Genomic DNA, 18,431 nt, shown 5'->3' with positions numbered 1-18,431 from the left:
ATTCAGTATAATTTACTATCACAGAAATCCAAGCAAAAATAACAATGATATGTCACCTCAGATCAGTGAGAACAGATTGTATAGAAGTACCAGAAATAAATTGTGTTGGTTAGGATTAGGTTAAAAAGGAACACTTGATCACTGTTGGTGGAAATCTTGACTGATGCATCCAAGACAGAAAACATAGTATTGAGAATGCTCAAGAAACTGAATATAGGGGTCTGAGCGATAGTATAGCTGGTAGGGCATTTGTCTTGTACCTGGTTCACCCAGGTTTGGTCTTTGGCATCCTGCATCCCTGTGTACCACTAGAAGTAATTCCTGAATGCAGAGCTACAAAAGAAAAAACAAACAAATAAAACACAGTGAGTAAAAAGGAAAAATAAAGGGTGTTTCATATGGATAGAATAGTAGAGCGGGTAGGACACTTGCTATGCATGTGGCCAACATAGGTTTGATCCCAAGCAACCTGTATGGTGCCTTGAGGCTACCAGGAGTGATCCCTGAGCACAGAGCCATGTGTAATCTCTAAGCATTTCTGAGTGTGGCCACAAAACAAAACAAAGCAAAACAGAACTGGTAATGTAAAGAAATAGAGATTGTCATCCAAATAGCAGATTATGAGGTAGACTAAGAAAAAATGTTGCAAATTTTGGTACATAAAAAGATTTTACAGAGAGATAGACATAGAAAGATTGCATTCATCTGGGGGATATAAAGTAACAAAATATGAGATTAATACCCAAGAATAGCTGAGATCAGCACCAGGAGGATTACTCCATAGCTTAGTGGCCAGTCAGGCATTCTAGAGGAAAGGGCAGCTCAGATAGAGAAGGGAACACCAAATAAAGGGTGTTTGGAGGATCCTCCCAGGAGGGGAGATGCATGTTGAAAGTGGACTATGGACTGAACATGTTTGCCACTCAATGCCTCTTTTGCAGACCACAACACCCAAAAGGAGAGAGAAAACACAGGGGATTGCCCTGCCACAGAGGCAGGGGGGGATGGGGGGATGGGGGTGGGGGGGATATTATCCATGGTGGTGGAAAATGGGCACTGGTGGAGGGATGGGTATCTGATCATTGCATAATCAAACCCAAGCACAAAAAATTGTAAATCTACAACTGTACCTCATGGTGTTTCACTAATAAAAAAAAAATAAAAAAAAAAGATTTTACAATTCACTAAGCTTAATTCCAATCAGAAAGAAAAGTCTGGAGACTTGACTCACACTAGAGACACATTACTTTTTCTTTTTGGAGGGAGAAGAGGACTCCTAAGTGATGTTCAGAATGTCCAGAGTCCCATCAGGGAATCTAGGCCAACTGGGCTCAATTAAAATGCAAGAACTCAATGTGATAACTGTCTTACCCCTGTGGTGCTGGGTATTACCTGAGCCACTCCATTGTGCTAGGGCCTTCAAGGGGCCAATACTCGAAGGCTGTACGCTGCCAGGGTTCAAGCTGGGCCTTGCATGTGCTCTACTATTCTCTCTCCCAGCTCTTACTATAAAAGTTTTGAAAGTCAAAGGAGGGTTACTGAAATCAGTTAGGAAGAAACTTGTCATGGATCAGAGATAAGGCTTTAATAACAATGAGCAGATTTCTTTGCAGAATCCTTGAAGGCCAGAAGATAATGAGTAAGTTAACCATGCATTCACTTGATGACTTCTTCTCCTTCCAAGATTCTTAACACTCCTGTTACATTAGTTTGCTTTGTGATGGGTACTGGGTAATTCTGGGTTTTCCTTTCTGCAGCCAATGGGGAGAGATTTGGAAACCAAATTATCATTTATAGTTGATATCAGTTTCAGTGGCCTGTGAAGAATTCAGTTCTCTCCTTCTTATTCATTAGGGTTTTTTATGGTTTTAATATTAAGTCTTAGAGGGTACATCTGGAGAAAGAAACGTATAATTGATCCGCTGAAACTAAGGCTACTGCATGTAAAAAACATAGGATGAATCATTTCTCTTAATGGGATACATTTTGATGATTCTGGGTATTTGTGAACTTCTCAGCAGTACAAGTGTTTTATTTCTCAGGCAAATCTTGAAGTTCCAAAAACTTTATAAATGATATTTTTCAGAATCAATTCTCATGGAGATTGGCTGTAAGAAATGAGAGTGAAAGCCTTAGGTACAACTTGTAGAATGTGAATTAGTGAATTAAAATGAATGATAACCAGATATATGGAACTGAAACAGCAACATAAATTGCCACATATTTTGTGTGTTGATTTTTTAGCCTGCCACTTTACTGTGTAAGTTATCGTTTCTAGTAGTTCTCAGTAGAATCTTTAGGATTTTCTACATTTAGTATCATATCATTATCTGCAAATAGTGATAGCTTGACTGTCTTTCCCAATTTGGATTCCTTTGATATAGTTTTCCTGCCTAATTGCTATTGTTAGAACTTCTACTACTACATTGAATTATAGTGGTCAGTGTGATCAATCTTGTCTTGTGTTGGATCTTAAAGGGAAGGATTTCTGTTTTTTATAATTGAGTATGGTGTTATATGTGGGTTTGTGGCACAGGGCTTTATATTGAAAAGTTTGTTCTATTCCAATAGTATCAAGAGTTTTCATCAGGAAAGTGTGTTAGTATTTGTCAAATGTTTAGTATTTTTCAAATGTTTTCTTTGAATATACTGGAATGATCATATGATTTTTATTTTTTCTGGTATAGATATTATGCATTACATTGATGTCTTTGCATTCTTGGAAAGAAACCCTATGTGTTCATGGTATACAATCTATTTAATGTATTGTTGGATCCTATTTGCAAATATGTCATTGAGGATTTTACATTTATGCTCTCTTTTTTTTTAGCAATAGCTCTATCTGCATTTGGTAGTAGGATGTTTGCCTTAATGCTTTTTCAACTTGAGAGAGAGAGAGAGAGAAAGGAAAGAGAGGAGAGAGTGTTTTTGTTTTGAGGTCACACCAGAAGTACTCAGGTCTTATTCCTGGAATTATGCTCAGGAATCATTCTTGGTGTTTCTCAGGAGACAACATGCAATACCAGTTCTAGGGACTGAACCCAAGTTGGCTGTATGCAAGGCAATAATAGCCCTACTCATTGCGCTATCTTTCCAGTTCCCATTCTTACCTATTTGAAAATCCTTTTTTTTTTTCAGAGAGACTTAACCAGAAAACATTTCCACCAACAGTGAGGAGGGGTCCTTTATAACCACATCCCTTCCAACATCACTTATTTCCAATCTTTTTGACATGTTAAAGGCCTTCCTTTTTAGTGGTAGACATTAAAGAAACATCAGAGGTTTGAATCGAAATACACTTCACTTTACTGAGGGTAAAAAGTTTATTTAAATAAAGGATTGTTTCACTCAGTGAAATTTTAAAGGCTTTTAGAAACCTACATTATAATTCTTGGGTCTGTCCAAAATCAAATATTTTGTACTTGGGTAGCCCCTTGCCATTTTTCTTACTTGGATCTTATTTGTAAATCTGTGAATTCAGATACATCTGTGTAAGAGTTCACAGTATGATTTTCACTATAGAGAAGATGATCCTGATGACCAGTATTTTTTACTTCTAATTACTATCACATATATTATGTTTAGAGATTCCACCCTGTCATTTAATGGAGTAATAAATACAACCCTTGGATAACTGGAATTAATAAACAATTTTGTGAGATGTTGCTTAAATGGCTTCTCAATTATGTTTAGTTTATTTGCTCTTTATAAAATTAAAACCTTGTTATAGTAGAGTTTATATTATAAAGCTGAATTAAGTTTTATGATTCTTATTATCATTAAACATTTAATGGCACTCAATTTTACCAACTTGTATTTTGACCCAGTGTTCTACATTTCATCTGTCACCGACACATGGGGCACTAAAACAAATGAACCCCATCTACTATAAATTTTGTGAAATACTGTTGAATTACTATTTTATTTAGTAGATCATTATAAATTAAAAAATCCAAATCTAGTCTCTTTCATATACAGTGGTATAAAGGGTTCAAATGTTACTATAGTACTGAAAAAATATTTTCATGTGAATGCCAGATAGTAGCTATTCAACTGTATTTTTTTGGTAGCCAAATATAAAACCTTATAATTAGAAATGTGTGATGCTATAATAAAAACATTATCAAACCAACTGTAATGCACACACATATTTTCTATTTTTATTCATGTGTATGTGTCTATTACAAACATAACATGAATAGAATATAAAAATAAATTAACACTCAGCAAACCTGTTAAATTTAGTCCAAAAAATTATATGAAACCATCCATCTGCTTGCTACATTACACACGATGATAATAGGCAAGACACATTTTCTAGCAGAGTTTTATAGCATATATGTATATGAATAGATATGTTTATACATCGATTGCCTCGAGCAGGCCCCAGTAACGGCTCCTTTGTCCTAGCCCTGGGATTTTAAAAAGTGCCATATTCAAGGCTCTTTCAGGGTTAGGAGAATGAGACCCATCACTGTTACTGGTATTTGGCATATTGGGTACGCCACGGGGAGTTTGCTAGACTCTGCTGTGTGGGCAGGTTACATTCGGTAGCCTGCCAAGTTGTCCAAAGTAAGAATGAGTTAATAAGATGTCTTTTGGGAGATGGGTTTTATAGTCTCTGGGTCTTGGCCATTGATGGAATTACACGGTGCCAGGGGGCCAGTTGGTGGGTGTGACCCCCACCTACTGGAAGATGGAGGATCTGGGTGGAGGATGCTCAGCCCCGATCCTAGCAGGCTTGGAGATCTCAGCCCCGGGACCCACATGCCTTTGTTCCTCTGCCAGTACCTTCATGCATGTGGAGAGTGGTCTCAGCATGGTTGTGGCTGGTTCTGGAGGTCTTCGGCTGCCGTAGCTCTGCTCGAGGCGGGGAGGGAAACTCAGCCCGCCCCCCTCCAAGGGGCCCATGTGAGGACAGCCAGACGGGGGGCCAGAAGACTGCGCTGTTCTCTTTTGGGCGCTAAGTTTTATAGTCTCTGGATCTTGGCCGTTGGTGGGATTACATGTTCTATGTTGTGATATTAATTTTACACATGCATTACTGTTGATCATATCAAAAGATGATTTTGAAGTCAATAATTTATATTTATAATGTTATCTAGCTTTGGGCAGTATAGATGTCCCAAAGGAACAAAAAATGTTGGGTTGCAGGGTAAAATTCCCTACCATTATAGGGTTCTTTCAGATTGGACAAGGAATCAAAAGTACATCAGACCTATAAGCAAAGGAAAAATCACTTTAATAACAAATGATTTGAATGTTTATAATTTAACAGTTGAAATAGTAAATGGAAAAGGTTTGGGGAATGTTCCCTGTGTTAAGAGAGCATAAATGTACCAAGAGGAGGAGAAAACAGTAAAAGAAAAAATTTCAAAAAGATTCTTAGAATTGGTGCTCAGTAGAAGGTGGGTGGTGGTACCATTAGGCAGAGACATAGTAAAATAAACTGGTAATAGCAGTAAGTAGTAAATCGGTATAGCAATAAGTTGGTAAGATGCTTGCCTTACACACAGCTTATCCTGACCCAGGTTTGATCCCAGGCACCACATATGGTCCCTTGAGCACTGCAAGGAGTGATACCTGAGCAAAGAGCTAGGAATAAGCCCTGAGTAGCCCCAGTATGACCCCAAAATAAACAAAAACTCAAAAAACAAGTAAAAAGAAAAGCTGGGACTTATGTGACAGAGAAAGAATTAGCTCATCTTTAAAGTGAAAGGATAAATTTTGCAGAGGACATGTTCAGCAATGAAACACCATGTAGGTGATAACCCCCTTAGGTACAGTTGAGGTCATGAAATGAGGACCAGAGATAGCTCAATCTATTTAAAAAAAGAGAAAAAGATTGGGAAAGCACAAGATCTTGAGTCTTCACTGCTTTCAATTTTAACTGACTATCCGAAGCACAAAAGGATTTCATTAACTTTTAATTAGCCTCTTCAAGGTGACATTTATGGAAGAGGCACACTTTGCAGATCTTGAGAGAACATACCTGACCTTTGAGGAATACTGGCTCCACAAATTCATCACGTTAGAACTTAAGGCCAAGTTCCATATTTTAAAAGTTGGGGTGGTATAGTTCAGTCTCTGTTTTGAGAAAAGTGCAGTGCAGTTAAATAGTAGTTTACAATTCTTAGAGGTATTCTGTAGGTGAGTTTTCAAAGTTAATTCTATATTGTGATCCAGTAACAAATGTTTTTTTTTTTTTTTGTGGAGACACGAGGAAGGAAGTTAATCATTGAAGCTGACCAGAAAAATAAAAGGAAATAGCAGTATCTGAGGGTGACCATTAGTAAGTCCAGATAATATGTAATCCTAGATTGCAGTGTCCTTGATGTCATTATATATTTGAAAAATGTCTATGTTGATCTCTTTGAAGTATAGAGATCAAGTTCCCCATTTCCAGCTTGTATTGTTTTGGAGACTAGTTCAGTTTCAGATCCTAATCAATTCAAGTCAAAAAAATTGGAATAAAAAATTGCAATTTTTTTTAACTGTGAATGTCATAGGAAAAAAGTCAGGATCTAGCGTCAAAGGTCAAAGTAAAAATCTGTAATAGAAGACAAGAAGCAATGCCTAGAAAAAAATTATAATCCTTACATGCATTTTCACCCACTTTCTCCAGTTTTACTCATATTCAATGAAATAGTCTATGGCCATACCACCCTGAACGCGCCCGAAATAATCACAGTAAAATTTATTTGCAAAGTATATCTCCAATAAACGTGGTCTCTCTCTCTCTCTCTCTCTCTCTATATATATATATATATATATATATTAGACTTCATATAGACTTCTTTATCTGCTCAGTCACACCTTGGAAGGATTTTCTTGCTTGCTTGTCTTTTTTATTTTCAATGCTGGAACTGAATTTAAGGTCTTATACATGTAAGGCAAATGCTTTACTACTGAAATATGTCTCTACCTATTAGACTGAATTTTTGGTGGACAGTCCCTCATGGTTCACGGGTAATAACATGACATTTTGCCTTTACTTAATACATATATTAGATATAATGTATTAATATAATAATATATTATGTACATAATAAATAATACATGTTATAATGCATAACAATTCATCATTAGACTTTCCCCTCCAACTTTTAAAGTTTTGTAATATCCCTATATTCTAGATGGTATCCAGTTTCCTGGGGTTTATTGACCTGCCAAAGTGTGACATTCTTTATTTTCTTATATGTTTAAAATCCTGTAAGCATAGTGTCAAACTGTTGTCTCTTTGTTGGCTGTATGAGATCCATTTGAATTCTGAGACTTAGCCTGACTTGAAAAAAGGCATTCCAGTCAAAGCTGTGGTAATAAAACCATGATTCCATACCTACCACAGGACAAAGAAAAAGATTGACTCCTGTATTTAGGAAAACAAAAAATTGTCATGGGAAATAAGCTTACTAAAAGTTTTCCCTCTTGCTGTGAGGGAGATAGAAAAGATAAATTCTCAGTATTTTACACGAAAATTAAGATTTCTGTAGATTACATTATAAAAATGAAAACATTTACTAAATATGGAAAAAATAAGTTCATTAAATCATATTTGTCCTTTATTGTCATAATCCCTCAGGGGAATGTTGCTTCTAGGACAGAGTCTCTTTCAGCAGGACAACCCACCCAAGGCAAGAATCCCACAAGTGTTTCTCTTCTCCTTGTCCAACTAACATATAAGCATTCATAATATTAATCATTTTATATGGACACAGTAAGAGATGCATTAAGCTTATAGAATTGTTTTCCTGGGGTCATCTCTATCTCAGACTACAGTGCTCAGGCCAGATTAATATTTCCTATCCCTAGAAGGGTCCTAGTCTCGTTGTTACTTTGGATCATGACAGCATTTGTCATGATTAAGCTCTTAACTTATAGTTAAGAATTGTGGCACTTTGACCAGGCCCATCTTGATGCCAGGGTAGCACATAGCTTACTGCTTGCCTTGGTTCCATCCAGTCCCTCGTCGGGACCCTGCTTTTGGGGGTGCTAGGAAGTGAGGGCAACTGAGGCTTAAGTTGAGAAAGCAGATGCCTGGGAATGAAAAATATTTGAAGCCAATTAAATCCCAAGTTAAAAAATCATAATATTAATTGTCTTCTTGTGTCAATACAAAAGGACATTGCTTTAAAGTAAACTATTCAAAAGACATAAGGAGAGGAGAAAGGAAATATGAATTTAAAATATAAGTTCAGTTTCCTAGAAATATCTGACCTTACAAATGAACAGAAACTAATTAGGGGAATAAGCTGTTTAACTGTTTGGGGAAGAGAGCATAGAGAAGTCGTTACAAGTAAACAAAAGAATGGGAGTGACTCGGGAGCACTTGGATGGGTGTGAACAGATAAATCTAAGCTGCCTGAGGAAGGACAAAAGAGTGTTCTCCTAAACTTTATAGCTCATTTAATCACACGTAGAAAAATATAATATCTTGTTAGAATTTAGTCCAACTTTTCCATAAGATTGAATTCTCTCATTAGTTTTACAATATACCTGTATACTAGACTATTTGTCAAAGTCCATTTTTGAGTGAATTCTCTGAATACAAAGAATCAGGAAAATAACATGACAATGAATTTATTTATTTATTTTGGTAGTGCTTGAAATTAAACTCAGGATCTCATGCAAGCAAGACAAGTGCTGTAGCGGTGGGGAATGTGCACTGGTGGATGGATGGATGTTTGATCATTGTGTGATTGTAACCCAAATATGAAAGCCTGTAACTATCTCACGGTGATTCAATAAAATTAAAAATAAAAAAAAGAAATCTTGGTTTTGTTCTAGATTTTGGGGGGGACTATTTTATTGTTTACCATTGAATATGATGTTTCCTCAACTTTGTTATATAACTTTTATGATAAAAATATGCTCCTTGTATTCCATTTACTGATTTTTAAATCACAAATGTATGTTAATCTTGCCAAATGTGATTTTAGAATTATTGATATGAAATGAGTTTATAATTATTTCTAAATAATTCTGGTATGTTATATAATAATTGATACGAATATATTGAGTGAGTCTTGCATGAATCCCACTTGGTAAACTTGAATGATTCTCCTCATATGTTGTTGGATTTAATTTAAGAACATTTTAAGGAAGATCTTTGCATCTATGTCTAGCAGATACATTGATCTCTAGTTTTACTTAATTATGCTGCTCTAAACTGATTTGGGAAACAGTGATACTGACCTCAGAGAATGTGTCAGGGAATGTTCTTACCTCTTTAATTTTTGAAGTTTGGATAAAATGGATATTAGTTCCTCCTTGAAAGTGTTATGGATATGACTAAAATTAAATTCAAATTCTTGTCATGATATTTTATTCTTCGGAAGAACTTCTATTTCCATTTCTCTATTTGTGATTGGCATTTTTTCCCATTATTTCTTTCTGATTTCATTTTGGAAGGTTATCTGAGTCTAAAAATGCATTTGTTTTTGCTTTTTCTGTTGTCTAATTTATTTGCATATAGATGAAATAGCTGTCTTTTTGATCTTTTTTTTTTCAGCTTCATTTGCAACCTTGCTTTTTCTTTTCTTTTGGCTTTTGGACCATACCGAGCAATGCTCGGGGCTCATTCCTGCTCTGAGTTCAGGGATAACTCCTTGTACATCTCAGGGAAGCATACGCGATGCCAGAAATGGAAGTTGCAAGGCAAGTGCCCTACCTGCTGTACTATCTCTCCAGAAACCCCACCCCCATCTTTTATTTTTGACTCTTTCTTATCAAGGGTTTCTTTCTTCCTTTCCTGGTGAAACTATCAAGGGGTTTATTTATTTTAATGGTTCTTTCAAATAACCAGCTGTTGGTTTCACTGATCTTTTATATCATCTTTTTGGTTTCTATTTTCACTCTAGTTTTTATTATTTCCTTCCTTCTGCTGACTTATGGTTCACTTTGTTTTTCCTTTACTATTTTCTTCAGATATGAGGTTAGATAGAGACTTTTCTTGCTTATTGTTGTTGGCCTGGATTGCATGGAACTTCCCTTCCAATATTGCTTTTGTAGAATCCCATGAGGTATGATAGCTTATAGTTTCCCCCCATTGTTCCCCAGGTAACCTAAATTTTTTTCTTTTATATCTTCATTGACATAAGTGTCATTCAGAAGTATGTTAGTCTCCACATATTTGAAGATTTTCTTTTTAGTGTTAGTTTCTTACCTCATACCCAAATTCTTGATGAATTGGCTGCTTTGTCATTATAGATCATATATATATATATATATATATATATATATATAACAAGCATTTTATCTGTATAATTTTGATTAGAAGCAGTTTTTATAAGATACATTAAAAAAACTGTGTATTTTCCTTCACAATATTTACTTGGAACATCTTGTTCCAGTTGTTTAGCTGACACTAAGTCTTTCTGTAGGATGTGAGATTTTTGATGCATACTATAAATGGCTGGAGCGATAGCACAGTGGGAGGGCATTTGCCTTGCACATGGCTGGCCTGGCCGACCCAGGTTCGATTCCTCCATCCCTCTTGGAGAGTCCGGCAAGCTGCCAAGGGTATCTCACCTGCCCGACAAAGATGCCAAACACAGTAACAAAAAAGTCTCACAATGAAGACATTACTGGGCCCGCTTGAGCAAATCAATGAACAACGGGAGGACAGTGCCGTGCTACTATGATGGATATCGTTTCTCTGTTTATTTGAACACTGTACATTTTGTTGCTGGGTTCTGAGATCTCACATTTAGGTTGTTTTATGATACATAGGACTAATTTATTGCTATTCTATCTTTTCTTCTGGCTATTTTATACTACTATTTTTAATATTTTTTTCTGCTTTTCCATTTGTTTTCATCATTTTTTAAAAATTGTATAGTTTTTCTGGGTAATTCCGAATTTTAATTTTTTTCTTTTAAAGGCTTCTGCCCTAAATTTTTTAAGAAAGATATTTTTTCATCGAGTCACCATGATATACATAGTTACAAAGCTGTTCATGATTATGTTTCAGTCATACAATGATCCAACACCCATCCCTCTACCAAGTATCCATTTCCCACCATCAATTACGCCAGTTTCCCTCCCTCCACACACTCTTCTCAAGCTGACTATGATTCTATGGCAGGCACTTTCCTTTTCTCTTCTCTCTCTCTCTCCCTCTACCCTCTATCTCCCTCTCTCTCCTTTTAACTTCTCCATCTTCCTCTCTCACCCTCCCTCCCTTCTGGGCACCATGGTCTGCAAAACAGGTACTGAGAGGTTATTGTGTTCGTTCCTTTCCCCACCTTCAGCATGCAGTTTCTATCCAGAGTGTTTATTTCTATCTTTGTCATAATGGTCCCTTCTCCCCCAGCACATGAGGCTGACTTCCAACTGTAAACTAATCCTCCTTGCCCTTGTTTCTATTGTCCTTGGGTATTAGTCTCATATTATGTTTTTTAAAATATTCCACAAATGAATATTTTGGAGCGATAGCACAGCGGTAGGGCGTTTGCCTTGCACACAGCCAACATGGCCGACCCGAGTTTGATTCCTTCGCCCCTCTCGGAGAGATGGGCAAGCTACCGAGAGTATCTTGCCCGCACAGCAGAGCCTGGCAAGCTCCCCGTGACGTATTCGATATGCCAAACACAGTAACAACAAAGTCTCCAATGGAGACGTTACTGGGCCTGCTTGAGCAAATCGATGATCAACGGGAGGGTCTTTACTTACTTTTACTCCACAAATGAATGCAGTCATTCTATAATTGTCCTCCTGCTAACTCATTTCACTTAGCATAATACACTCCATGTCCTTCCATTTATAAGCAAATTTTATTTTTCTCTGTTCTAGATATTTGTCAACAAAAGTATTTCCATGAATGCCTCTTCTTACTGAAAATACATTTAACTAAATTGTTTTCGGAGTTTAACTTTATTAAATTCTTCATTAAACTTCCTTTTAGCCTTGGGAGCATGGGATAGAATAACATTAGGGCATATGCTTGGCATGTGTCTGATCCAGTTCAATTCCTGGTACCACATGATGAGCTCAACACCACAGGATGAAGCCCTGTAGATCTTATCTCCAAACTTCTGGATGTGGCTCTGAAAGGCTTCAACACTGAAGGGGTAGCCCAGGTATCCCCCATCACTGCCAGGCCAAAGCATCATTGCACCCCTGTGCTAAACAGAAGGCTCAGTTGACTGAGGTGAGGTGAGCATTGCTAGATGACGCCCACAGACCTCCTGTGAAGTGCTGGGGAGGCACTTTACCAATTTCACCAATACTCAGTATCCAAGAATGTATACTTTCAAATTTTCCCAGGGGTAAAATCTTAATTTACTATGTCTAGAAGTAATGCTAATAAGTAGATCTAGCCTGCAATAATTCTTCCTCTGTACTATAATTTAATGTAATCTAACTTTGAAATTTTGTGATTCTAAAAATCTCTGAAAAGACTTTTCTTTTCTTTTCTTTTTTTTTTTTAAAAAAAAAGATCTAATTTTGCCTCTGAATTTACTAGGCAGGAAAATTCAGGTTGGTATCCCAAAATGAGGTAGGTTCAACACAATTGACTCCATCTTGGAACTGTGTTTCTTGATACTCATCACAGAACTCCCCTAATCAGCCATAAATTTTTAGTTATATATCAGGAGCTGCTTGTTGATTAAGAAACAGGTAGAATAAAAGTATTATACCCAATGTTACAACTAAAGACATGTTAATTACATTTAACATGAAATTAAATGTAATTAAATTTTAGATTAGCCTTCCAAAATAATTATCTAGAAAGATGGTGAAACATTTTATGTTATATTACTGAATTTAGAAATAATTTATTTTGATTTTTTTAAGGCAACTACGACTTAACTTTAGCAATGTTACTAGTAGTAAAACAACAAAATACAACAGTAGACATGGAAACACAGAACCAGATATGAACAGTAATTCACAAATTCTCTCCTGAGAATTTTGTAGTTCTTTGGCAGTACAGAGTTTTCTCTAAAACCTCAGTGGAATAAAATCTGAAACGAATTATGTCTCCAGCCTCTGGAAGTAAATATTTATTTGAAAAGACTTGAGTGTTGCTTCATATCAAGGCAAGGAGGTAGCAGACCTTTAGGTAGATTTTGCTTTCAATATAAGTTACACGCTTCTGTGTAATAGAAAGGAGAGTCAGCCTGGCATAAAGGCTGTCTTACCTTTTCATAGGAGATCACATCACACTGGGGCAGTTGGTGTCAAAGAAAGGGCATTTCAACTTATATGGGACATTGGGAGATAGTTCAGAGGACAGCTGTCAGGAATATAAAGAGTTTAGAAAAGATGTCAAAACAAGACAGGAAAATATTTAGGTTACTTCAACCTGACACAAGAATCCTGAAAAGGGTGACAGGTTTTCAACATATGTGCGGATGACTGTTCAGGACATCGTTTACACCCATCTTTTATCATGCAAGGCACTCTTAAGAAAAAGCTAATATTTATATTAACTTTATTAACTACTAGTATTATCAAGAAATATTTCAAAATGTGCTTGGTTCTAATGAAGATAGAGGTGTACATATATGTGTGTGTACATATAATACACATATATAATACATATATTATAATATACATGCATATGTATAACACTCAGGTATTAAGAAAGTTTTCAATCTAGATCCCCTCGGTCCCAAAGCATAAGGAGGAGAATGAAAGACAGCAAACAGGGGTGGGATGGGGAAGGGAGAAGAGACAGATAAGAAGCAACATGGGTCATGAATCAAGGGGGTTTGGGCACATTGTTGATATTAAGAAATGACAGAGCTAAATAGCTAAGCCACAGAGTCAATAACACTAAAATTTTGACATTCAAACTTGAATAATCACCCTTTAAAAGATGCCTGTTGAGATGGCAGGCTGGGGCTGGGCTGGGGCTGGGGCTGGGGCTGGGCTGGGGATGGGGCTAGGTCTGGGGCTGGGCTGGGGATGGGGCTGGGGCTGGGACTGAGATGGGCTGGGCTGGGCTGGGCTGGGTTGGGCTGGGGCTGGGCTGAGGCTGGGACAGGGGCTGGGGCAGGGGCTGGGCTGGGGCTGGGGCTTGGCTGGGGCTGGGTTGGGGCTGGGGCTGGAACTGGGCTGGAGCTGGAGCTGAGGCTGGTCTGGGTCTGGGATAGGCTGGGATGGAGTAGGACAGTGAACCTAAGAACACTGATGCAAGGAAGTTGACACTGGCAGGATCAGTAATAAACGTTGTATGTCTGAAACTCAACTAATGAATAAATTTTTAAAACATGGTGCTTTAGTAGGATAAAATTTGGAAGCAAAAAAGAAATGATTTAATCTCTTCCATAAAGAACTTTCTTTCATAAGGCATAAGTAGCACTGTCCTCCCTTTGTTCATCAATTTGCTCAAGCGGGCCCAGTAACTTGTCCATCGTGAGACTTGTTGTTACTGTGTTTGGCATATTGAATATATTACAGGTAGCTTGCCAGGCTTTGCCGTGCAGGCGAGATACTTTCAGTAGCTTGCCAGGCTATCTCAGAGGGGCGGAGGAATGGAACTCGGGTCGGCCGTGTGGACTGTGTGCAAGGCAAACACCCTAAGTATTTGAGACAATAACACAGGCTCTGGAATGGTAGAAATGGAGTTTTAAAGTAACATTTTTTGATCAAGTTAGATTTTCCTAATCAAGCAGGGTCCTTATTTAATTACTTGTTTTGAGGTCAAGACAGAGTTTGTTCCATGACTGTGCTCTTAACTTATTATAGTTTTTACAGCACTTAGGCTCTCCCTTTTAAATGCCAGGATAGCTTATGGCTTGCCCTGGGTTCATCCAAGTCCCTCACTGGGACCCTCCTTTTGGGGGAGTTAGGAAGTAAGAACAACTGAAATTTAAGTCAATATGAAGGATGCCCAGGAGTAAATGTTATTTAGAGCCAATTAACTCTCAGGTTACAAAAACATAGCGTTAACTTTCTTCCTGTGTCTGTACAAATTGCTCTAAAATAAGCTATGTAAAGGACATAAAGGAAAGAGAAAAGCGATATTTCATTTACATATATAAAATCCAGAGCCCTCAGAAGAATTTGACTTTACAAGTTACAGGGTCTGATTTGGGGATGTAAGTGATTAACAGATTGGGGAAGAAAAGCACAAAGAGAGGTTAAAGATAAATACAGAAAATTTGGAGTGCCTGATGGAATTGGGCGTGCCTCTGGAGCACCGATGTGAGAGTGACTCAATAAACCTAACCCCCCGTGGAGATGAGAGGGGCAGGGAGGACAGACTGATGTTATTTCTTAAAATGCTTAGAACTGTAATCCAACGTGTGTATACACCAAGGACTGCAGACCAGGCCGTGTATGGATTCAAAAACCCCTTAAGTACCTTAGATTACTGTTCACAATATAGGGCAGTTCTCCACGAGCTGTCTTACCCTGCTGCTTTCCATGCTAGCATCCTTTATAGTGCTTTGACTATATTTTGTCAGACTCCTGGGACAAGAGCCCATCCATGCACCTTAGAAAAGGGCTTCTGATAACAAGGGTGTCTACTGGTAGTAAGATTTTCCACTAAACTTTCATATTAAATTTTCTTTTAGCTTTTTAAATTACTATTAGAAATTATTAGAAATCTCTGAGTCCTCTGGAACCTGGGAGGAGCCAATATGATAATACCTAGAGGGATACTAAACTGTACTTTTGTTTGAAGTCAATCTCTCCAGAGTCAACAGCTCAAGCAGTAAAATAATAGAGATAACCAAGGATAAAAAATGGTGGAGTCAAGAACAAAAGCAACCAGCGCTGGTGCGGATGTGGCAAGAAAGGGACACTCCTTTACTGTTGGTGGGAATGCCGACTGGTTCAGCACTTTTGGAAAACAGTATGGACGATTCTCAAAACATTAGAAATTGAGCTCCCATTTGACCCAGCGATACCACTCCTGGGAATATATCCCAGAGAGGCAAAAAAGTATAGTTGAAGTGACATCTGCAATTGTTTGTTCATTGCAGCACTCTCACAATAGCCAGAACCTGGAAAAAACCTGAGTGCCCGAGAACAGATGACTGGTTAAAGAAACTTTGGTACATCTACACAATGGAGTACTATGTAGCTGTTAGAAAAGATGAAGTCATGAAATTTACATACAAGTGGTACAACATGGAAAGTATCGTGCTAAGCGAAATGACTCAGAAAGAAAGGGATAGACATAGAAAGATTGCATTCATCTGGGGAATATAAAGTAACAAAATAGGAGACTAACACCCAAGAATGGCTGAGATTAGTACCAGGAATTTTACTCCATGGCTTGGAGGCCAACCACACATGCTAGGGGAAAAGGGAGCTCAGATAGAGAAGGGAACACCAAATAAAGGTGTTGGGAGGATCCTCCCAGGATGGGAGAAGCATGCTGAAAGTAGACTACAGACCAAACATGATTGTCACCCATTGCCTCTTTTGCAAACCACAACACCCAATAAGAGAGCGAGAACAAAAGGGAATGCCCTGCCACAGAGGCAGGGTGGGATGGGGGGGATGGGGGGGATGGGGGGAGGGATACTGGGATCCGTGGTGGTGGAGAATGGGCACTGGTGGAGGGATGGGTATTTGATCATCGTATAATTGAAACCCAAACACAAAAATGTGTAAGTCTGTCACTGTACCTCATGATGTCTCGCTATTAAAAAAATTTTTAAAAAATGGTGGAGAAACAGCAGGAGTCAGTCTTCTGTTATCCTTTGTTTTAAGTACTTCACAAATTAAGGTTATTTTCTGTTAGCATTTTCAACCAATTGTTCAATAGGGGAAGTATTACTTTTAAGTGTACTTCCTAAAGAATTTTGCCTAAAGAAGTGTTGCTCATAACAGCCGTAGAAGTTCTACATGATTTCCAGTCAGATATTGAGTTTATTTTTTTATTTTTTATTTTTTTTACAGAAGACAGGAGCTTCTGGGATTGTAGTTCTTAAACATAAGGTACACTCATTTTCAGATGAATTAAATCTATACTATTCCTTTATGCTATGCTTTGATTTTCCCTGGAGCCCAGATTGATACTAAAATTCTAATCTATACTTTTGGTTCCTACATTTTCTTTTAGCAGCTACCTTTACCTTATCTGCACATACCCAAACAATGAAACTGGAACACAACATTAACCAAGTAGGAAATGAGGATTTGCTCGAGTGGGCGCAGTAACGTCTCCATTGGAGACTTTGTTGTTACTGTGTTTGGCATATCGAATACATCACGGGGAGCTTGCCAGGCTCTGCCATGCGGGCGAGATACTCTCGGCAGGTTGCCGGCTCTCCGAGAGGGGCGGAGGAATTGAACTCGGGTCGGCCATGTTGGCCGCTTGTAAGGCGAACGCCCTACCGCTGGCAGATCAAAAACAAGATGTGCTTTTTAAATCTAAGATAATTCAAAAGAGTACGTACAACCAATAGTTTCCAACAATAAATCAAGAAGGTTCTAAACAGCAGATATTTTCACTTCTCAGTCGCAAGTCCCACATGAAATCTGCGATCAAATCAATGGTTAGGGCACATAATGTTATTGGATAGTAAATCAGACTTTGCCCAAACCTTAATATTTGAGTAACACTGAACCTATTGTAAACTGGGTACAAAATATAGTCAAACTGATTCTGATTTCTAATAACCTGGACCCCAGTACAATCTACTTCAGACTCCATCTATACAATCCCATCCCCGTCTCTGGCATCTCTCCTTCAATTATTTATTTATATATTTTTTGGCTGGAGCGATAGCACAGCGGTAGGGCGTTCGCCTTACAAGCGGCCAACATGGCCGACCCGAGTTCGATTCCTCCGCCCCTCTCGGAGAGCCCGGCAAGCTACCGAGAGTATTCGATATGCCAAACACAGTAACAACAAAGTCTCCAATGGAGATGTTACTGGGCCCGCTCGAGTAAATCGACGATCAACGGGAGGGCCTTTACCTTTTTACCTTGCTTTTTTGGGTCACACCCGGTGATGCATAGGAGTTACTCCTGGTTCATGCACTCAGGAATCACTCCTGGGGGTGCTCCGGGGACCATATGGGATGCTGGGAATCGAACTTGGGTTGGCCGCATGCAAGGCAAATGCCCTAACGGCTGTGCTATTGCTTCAGCCCCCCTCTCCTTCAATTCTTACCCAACTCCAATCCATAGGAAGCTAATCTCAGCCATACTTTCAGCAATTAATATGAACTCAACCAATAGACTGTATAAGTGGATTCTGCCAATTGCAACTAGAGACTGTCATCATGGAATTGTGAACTTAACAAATGCTAGTTGGTTGGGGTGGGGGAGGGGAAGGTATGTGCCTAGGAAGATCAGAACTGCTAAAAGTTATTAAACCCAATATCCACCCAAGTTTAGGATTCTGTTTTTAAATCACAGAAATAATTTCTGAAGAAGATAAATTATGAATTAAAAAATTATTTAAGGGGATGGAGAAAAGGTAACACATTCAAGAGTGAATTTAGGGTGCAGAGAGG

This window comes from Sorex fumeus, unplaced genomic scaffold (genome assembly GCF_029834395.1).
Source record: "Sorex fumeus unplaced genomic scaffold, SorFum_2.1 ptg000106l, whole genome shotgun sequence".
Classification (NCBI taxonomy): Eukaryota; Metazoa; Chordata; class Mammalia; order Eulipotyphla; family Soricidae; genus Sorex; species Sorex fumeus.
The sequence above is the reverse complement of the archived record's forward strand: the minus strand, read 5'-3'. Positions refer to the sequence as shown.